The 7,884-nt window shown below is 50.7% G+C and overlaps 1 long non-coding RNA gene across 1 annotated transcript; it reads left to right on the top strand.

Moving 5' to 3' along the window:
- The first annotated feature begins 906 nt into the window (after positions 1-906).
- On the top strand, positions 907-7,138 carry LOC109493208. Its single transcript, XR_006588025.1, has 3 exons — positions 907-1,013; positions 3,571-3,975; positions 4,893-7,138. It is a non-coding gene; the product is annotated as an uncharacterized LOC109493208 (long non-coding RNA).
- Positions 7,139-7,884: the final 746 nt, after the last annotated feature.

Below are 7,884 nucleotides of genomic sequence, written 5' to 3'. Positions count from 1 at the left end.
GTTTGCCACTGTCTTCCCGCCTTTGGCTTTAGCCAAAGTGGGCATCGATCGGCAAAGATTCCCCTCTTCTGAACGCAGGGAAACCATTCAGATTCACAAAGGACATCCATCCAACGCCACCCGTCCCCTTCCCAGAATGTTCCCACATCTAAAGAGATTTGAGAAAGACCTCGCTGAAAGACGCTGAGAACCCCCCCCCACCCCCACCCCACTATCAGACCTACTTTTTGTCACTCGGTGACAGGGCTAAAAGGGGAGGGCGGGGGGGGGGGGGGAGGGCAGGGTACGAATTCAGCAAATACTAAGATCTAGTCCTCAGGACGGACGGCCCACCATGCGATCATGAAAAACTATCTGTGTCCTGGCTATTTACAATTACCTACTTGTTTGGGAAAGATTTCTTCTCTTCCTTCCACGTCTCCTAAGCTGTGTGCACGGTGAAAAGGTTGGGGCTGGGCAGCCTTGGTTTTTTGTTGGTTTTTTTTTTTCCCCCTCGGCTGTGTTTATCCACCCAAGAAAGTATTTTAAGTACTTTGTTTCCATTATGCTATTCTGAGCCCATTACTTGGTGGGGTGATTAAAGATTGCTTTTGGCAAGAGAAGAGAAGACAAAGTGTTTGTTACTTCCATGACTGTTAGCCTTTTCCAGGGAGCCTTCAAAGGGAAAAACATAAACATATGGGACACAAAATACATATTGGCTTCGTAATGGGAGCCCTGGAGAATGTCTGGCCCTTCACCTTTGCCTGGAATCCGAGTAGCTGTAGCTGGGACAGGCAGCAGGAGAAGGACTCTTTCTAGGGCCTCTCGGAGGCTACCGACTTCTGGGTTCTTCTCTCTTCCTCTTCATCTGGGTGTGCACTGATCCTTTCGCTCGGCTCGGATCTTCCTCGCGAGCTTCCCCATCCTTTCCATCGGTATTTGGACGCAGCCCCGGAGGAGACAGGTGAGGTCTCGACCCTCGTGGGGCTGGAGACTTCGAGCGTGGCACACAAACGTTAACGATGCCGCAGGTACGTTTCGGGGCAGTGAGCTTCGTGGCAGAGAAGTACAGGACGTGTCATGGGCACGGGAGTAAAGATCTGAATTTTTCCTGGGGTCTGGGAGAACAGGGAGGACTTCCCCAGATGTGCCAAATCTGAAAGATAGTAGGAAGGGGTCTTCTGAGCAAAGGCTGTCAGGGGAGGAGAGAACAGGGTTCATTCAAAGAAGGGAATGAGGGGGTGGGTGGTGGCGGGAATCCAGAGAACAAGGTCAAGAGTGCCTAGAGATGGAAACAGGAGGTCAGGGAGTTCGGGACCCCCCACCGCCCAAGTATAACCGCAGAGCAGATGTTAAATACAACTCAGCTTGGGAGTGAAAGGTAGGTCACCATTTACAGGGGCCAAGCTCTGCCTTCTTAACAGCTGGATGGCCCTGGCGCAGGACATTTCACTGCTGTAGGTAGGCCTCCATTTCTTCATCTGTCAAATGGGTATCTTTTGTCCTACCCCGCGGGGCCTGCGGTACGTAGCTGGAACTCAGTAAACGTCAGCTTCCTTACTTCCTTCCCAATCATCTGTCATGAGTTCAACTTCCCTCCCTTCACTTAGCATCTTGGCAGACCCGTGCGAAGCCAAAAAGGCCCCATCGCCATCTCTGATCAATCGCTCCTCTGAATGAATGCCCAAGACCTGTCAGTCCCTGGCCAGGGGACCTCACGGCTTCGCAAGCTTGTTGCAATCACCCGTCCTCCAGCCCACCAGTCAGATGCAGTCCCTTTTGAAGTCCGCAGCTATCTCTCCGGGGGATCTTGGGGACATTAGCATCTGCCTGGGCTATCTCCCAGCCTATTGTGACCAGCAGATGAGATAAAGGGTGGGTGAGGTCCCAGAGGCTCATAAAAGCCCAGGATTCCTGTTCCCCTCCCTCGGCTGGGGAGGAAACCTGCAACGGTCTAGATAGGGTTAGGAGATGCACAGCGGCGTTTCCCCCGAACGCATTTAACTCGATTCAACATGGCACCTGCAAGTTCAGGCATGTCCCGGGCGCTTAAATCGTCTGGGAATCTCTCTCTTCTGGAGCCAAGTGGGCAGTTTCAGAAACTCCAACAGCTCAGGCAGAGCACAACTCCACTCACTTCCTCTGCTCCCAGACCCCCTGAGTGCCGGCGCCGTGCCTGGTGCCTTTCAACACCCCTCGCCGTCCGTGTGTCCCCATAACTCTGTAAAAGAGAGTGGCTTTTCCATGTTTACAGATTCCAAATTACTGAGAAGTAATTTGCCCAAAGTCTCAGGAAGTGAAAGGGCAGAACTCTGGATTCTGGACACACACACAACTCTTTGCTCTTTCCTGGTGACTTGGCGTGAGTCGCCTCCCTCCGCTCCAAGAATGAGCTTACCTGGTCCCCGAGGACGCATTCTAAGGATGCTCAGCGGCCCCCACTCCATGGGGTGGGGGGTGGGGGGGCGGGCCTTGTTTTGAACGTGTTTCCTCACATAATGAATTGGAGAATGCTACAGAATGGCCCTTGGTATCATCTCCCCCATTCCATAGAGCAGGAAACTGAGGCTCACCCAGGGTAAACCTGCACGCCAGGCAGGTTGGGTATACTCCAAGAGTATACTCCAAGAGTTGGGTATACTCCTCGAAGCCAAAGTCTTTCAAAGTGGCCACACCATTCTGTGTTCCCACCAGCAGGCTTTGGGCCTTCCGGCTGCCCCACGTCTTTGTCTGCCCTTGGACTGGTCGTGCTTTTCAATGTTAGCCATCGGCGGGGGGGGGGGGGGGGGGGGGGGGGGGGGGGGGGGGGGAATAGTGGTATCTCGCTGTGATTTTCATTTTCCCGATGACTTTTGGTGTTGAGTACTTTCTAAGGAACTTTTTGATGCTCACATATCTTCTGAGGAGTGCTTGTTAAAATCTTTTGCCCATTTTTAAGTTGGGTCCTTTGCCTTCTTATTAGTGAGTGATGGGACTTTTTTCAATATTCTGGATATGGGGGCACCTGGGTGGCTCAGTCCGTTAAGCGTACCACTTCGGCTCACGTTGTGATCTCCAGGTTTATAAGTTCGAGCCCCACGTCGGGCTCTGTGCTGACAGCTCGGAGCCTGGAGCTTGCTTTGGATTCTGTCTCCTTCTCTTTCTCTCTCTCTGTCCCTTCCCTGCTCGTGCTCCCTCGCGCTCTCTCTCAAAAATAAATGAACATTAAAAATAATTTTTTTTAATATTCTGGATACATGTCCTTTGTCACCATAGTGACATTTTTATTATTTTTTTTAAGTTTTTATTTTAATTCCTGTTACTTAACATACAGTGTTACATTAGTTACAGGGGTACGATATAGTGATTCAACCCTTCCATACATCACACTTCTCGACAAGGTCTTTCAAGGAGTGGAAGAATTACAGTCTTGATGAAGTCCCATTGATCATTTATTTGTATTTTATGGCTTACGTGCTTTTTGCGTCCTAAGATATCTGTGCCTACACCGACGTCATGAAGATTTCCTAGCGTGCTTTCTTCTGGAAATTACATAGTTGGAGCTCTTAGGCTTAGTTTTTTCTTAGTTTTTCTTTTCGTTCACCTTAGGTTAAAAACTTACACATACACTTAACCATCCATCTCAGCAATTCCGCTCTCAGATACCAACCCACGAAAAAATCGCACGCCTGCAAAGTCTTACACTTGGATGTTCGTATCTGCATTATTCACAATCGGCAAAAACTGGGAACGACCCAAATCACCATCCACAGGTCACCTGATATACCGCAGCCCTTCCATATGATGGAATGCCATCCATCAAAAAAAAGGAACTCGCCATCAATCTATGCGACAATGTGAACGGATCTCAAAAACACAATGCTGAGCAAAACAAGCTAGACATAAAGGAGTTCACACTGGATGATGCCACTAACTGAAACTCTAGAAATGACCAAGCGCATCCACAGTGACAGCAAATCGGCGGTCGCCCGGGGCCTGACTGTATAGATGGAGGTGAGCAGGTGACGGGAAGGGCGGGAGGGAGCTCTGCAGGGAAGCGTGTTCCGTATCTTGATTGTGTCGGTGGTTACACGACGCATACATTTACCACAACTCGTTGAACCGCACACTTGAACTGGGCGCGTGTGGGTGTGTACGCATTATACCTCAATAAGATGGACTTTACAAAAAATAGAATAAGAGCAAAACAGAGGCTAGTGAAGAGTGCGTCCAGGTTGGGGACAGGGAGGAGTGTTAGGCCACTGAGTCATCTAGGTGGGAGGCGAAGGTGGCTTGGTCCAAGGAGGAGGAAGCCAACAGTTGGATTTGCTGTTGTGATTATTATCCTGACGGTCATCCTATCGCTTTCCTGCCGTGTCCTTCCACGGGCCAGGGGCAACCTCTCATCTGTACACGAGTGGCCCATTTCCCTTCCCTCCACCACCTTCATTTTTCTCTGATGGGTCATCCTTCAAGGTTGACCATCCAGTCATCCCACGGGCTGGACATTGCCGACAGTTGACGGACACACTCGGGAAACCACGCCATGGTCAAGATCACTCTAAGAGCACCTGTGATACAAACCCCCTCCCGGGCCCCCACCCTCCTTTCCCAATGTCCTCTAGAGCCCAGGTCCAATACGTTGGCAGTAGCTGATGCTATCTGAGAGTGAGACACCCCCTTAGGGAACTACGTTTGTGTCCCTGGGCTTCTGCAACAAGGTTCACAAACTGGGGGCCCAGAACGGCAGGAATGCATTCTTCTCGCACGGTCTTGGAGACAAGGAGTCAGAAATCAAGGTCTCAACAGGGTTGGCGCCTTTTTGGAAGCTGTGAGAGAGAATCTGTTCCATGCCTCTCTCTTAGCTTCTGGTGCTTCCTGGCAATCCTTGGCCCTCCTTGGCCTTGTAACTGTATCCCTTTGCTTCACAGGGTGTTCTCCTTATGGGTGCCTGTGTTCCTTTCTCTCTTCTTATAAGGACACCAGTCGTTGGATTAAGTCCCACCCCACCCCAGTATGACCTCGCCTTAACTCGATTACATCTGCAAAGACCCTACTTCCAAAGAAGATCACATTCACAGGTATCTGGGTTAGTTAGCACTTGAACATATCTTTTCTAGGGACATGCAATTCAACTTAGCACAGAGACCTTACGTTCCTCTAACAACAAATAACGCAGGTCACAAGGAAGCTCCGAAGGGCCGGCTGGCTGGGGAAGAGAGTGGCACTGGGACCCCGGATTAGGAACAATGGAGAAGCTGGGGTCACACCTTGAATATGCCACTGACTTGCTGTTCAATGGCTCTCAATCCCTTCCCTCTCTCTGGAACTTGATTTCACCATTTTGTAGCAACTTTCTTTAAGTGTATTTCTTTATTTTGAGAGAGAAAGCGTGCCCGTGCACATGCGAGTGGGGGAAGGACAGAGAGAGAGAGAGAGAGAGGAAGAGAGAGAATCCCAAGCAGGCTCACGTGACAGCACAGAGCTGGACGCGGAGCTCAGTCTCACAAACCGTTAGATCAGAACCTGGGCAGAAATCCGGGGTCAGATGCTTGGCCACTGAGCCAGCCAGGTGCCCCCGATTTCACCGTTGTTTCTAATGGATCTGTGGATCCCTGGTTGACTTGCCGGACTCTTGGGAAGCAATGGATATGGTTAGCATTTACCGAGCACCTACAGCATACCATGCCAAGCACCGTAAGCATCTCATCTCGTTGAAACCTCAAATGACTGTAGGGGCGAACGACGTCATACAGATGATGATAATGAGGTCCAGAGAGCTCAGTAACTGGAGTCCCCCACATCCAGCCAACCCCCGAATACTTAACAGTCTGCCTGCTCTGCTTCACTTTCTACTATAAGCTGTCATTCCTTACTTGGATTCAGAAATGGCCTGCAGTCTTACCCTCACCCCAAATTTAGCTCTGAGGCAGAAAGACATTGTTGTTGCCGAAACTCCCTCGCAAAACATTCTTCAATGGCTCCCTATTACCCTCAGGAAAAAGCCCAAATTCCCCCCAACAAGGCCAAGCAGGCCCCACCTGATCTGAGCCCAGCCAAATTCCAACCCCATCTCTCCCTGCTCCCTTCCCGGGAGAATACCTGCTCATCCGGCAGAATCTGGCTTAAATGCCACTTCCTCCAGGAAGTTTCTTTGCCTGCCCCTTAGGCGTGAGTCAGGTCACCCATTCAGTACTCTGGAAAACACTCTATGTCATCATTGTTTTTGTTGCCTGTTAACTTGTCTCCTACACCGTGGCTCCTACTTGTAAATATCAAATGCCACCTTTTGCCAGATGTGCCACCCCAAATGTCCTACATGTCAAATGCCACACACAACCACCGGTACAAGGAGGAAAGCTGGAGTGGGAAGCCACGGCTGGCTGACCCCAGGGTCTGTGTTCTCTGTACTGGCCCACACGGATACCGGTGAAGACACAAGAGCCTAGTGGGAAAAAGCAGTCTGGGCCCAAGCATACAGGGATCTGGTTGACAAACATGCCTCCCCTTTCCCTTCCCACATCCATGGCAGACATGACTAATGGATCACAGCACTCCTTCTCCCGGATCTCAGGTTCAGGAGGGCCCCAGCCAGTTGATCCAAAGCAGCATCTGACACGAAGTCTATATATATGCCCATGTGATCTGTTGTCCAAACCCCCCATTTGGCAGGCAAGGAAAATAGGGGGGCAGACAGCACTGGCTGTCCCCATACCTAGGCAAGTCCGTGGGGAGGCAGGGACAGGATCTCTCCTCTCCCACCTCGGGGCTGTCCTCCTACCCCCACGGGCGTCTGGAGATCGGCCCTCATGCTGTGTCATCAACCCATCCTCTGGATGTGTTGAGAAAAAAGCATTCCTGTGAAATAGGGGCCAGGTGTCGCACGCAAGGTTCTGAGGACAAGAACAGTCGGGGATGGCCCAGGAGACTGCCTTTGCTTTCCTTTGCTTTTCTTAAGGTGCCCAGAGGTAACTCCCGGCCTCTGCCTCCTTCCTGCGTGTCTAACCAGCCACCTGCTCGCCACGAGCTCATCGCCCACCCCAGCGACCCAGCACGTGGGCACATGGCTGCAAGCCCTGGAGACGAGCAGAATTTCCAGACCCGAGAAATGAAAAGACTTTCCAGGACACGCAATGCACAACGGCCCATTAAAAAAATAAATAAAGATATCTTTCATTTAAAAAAATTTTTTTAACGTTTATTATTGAGAGAGAGAGAGAGAGAGACACAGAGCATGAGCAGGGGAGGGGCAGAGAGAGGGGGAGACACAGAATCCAAAGCAGGCTCCAGGCCCCGAGCTGTCAGCACAGAGCCCGACGCAGGGCTCGAACCCACGAACCGCGAGATCGTGACCTGGGCCGAAGTCGGTCGCTCAACCAAGAGAGCCACCCAGCTGCCCCTAACATTCTCGTCTCCCGTGACCACCCAGGACATTGCTCAAAGCTCAGAAATCACCACTGGTCCATTACTATTAGCTAAACTCCAGATTTCATTGAAATTTCACCCATTTTTCTGTTCCAGGATCCAGTCCAGGCTACCCTGTGGCCTGGAACACTTTCCCTTTCTGACAAATACCTTCCCTGAATTTCTCCCTTTTTTTTCTGGTAGCTGATCTCCACCCCCCACCCACCCCCACCCCCACCCCCACTCAGGAACGGATGTTGGCTTATTGTTCTACTCTGCTCTGGCTCCCTGTACAGATGAGAGTTGGGGGAAGCTTTGCCTAATGATTTCTAATACTGTAAACAACCCTTCCTCACCGTGTTCATTTTTCCTCTTTCTGTTTTAAAGTCTAGTTCACATCATCAAAATGGCCACTGGCGCTTCCTGGAATATTTGGCAGACTGTTTTACTGTATTTCTTTAAAACAAAACAAAAAAAAAAAGTTCTATTTTTTTTTCCCAGCACCCCCCCCCACCCCAA

Source organism: Felis catus, chromosome D3 (assembly GCF_018350175.1).
Source record: "Felis catus isolate Fca126 chromosome D3, F.catus_Fca126_mat1.0, whole genome shotgun sequence".
NCBI lineage: Eukaryota > Metazoa > Chordata > Mammalia > Carnivora > Felidae > Felis > Felis catus.
Note: the sequence above shows the minus strand (reverse complement) of the source record. Positions and strands in the feature narration are given on the sequence as shown.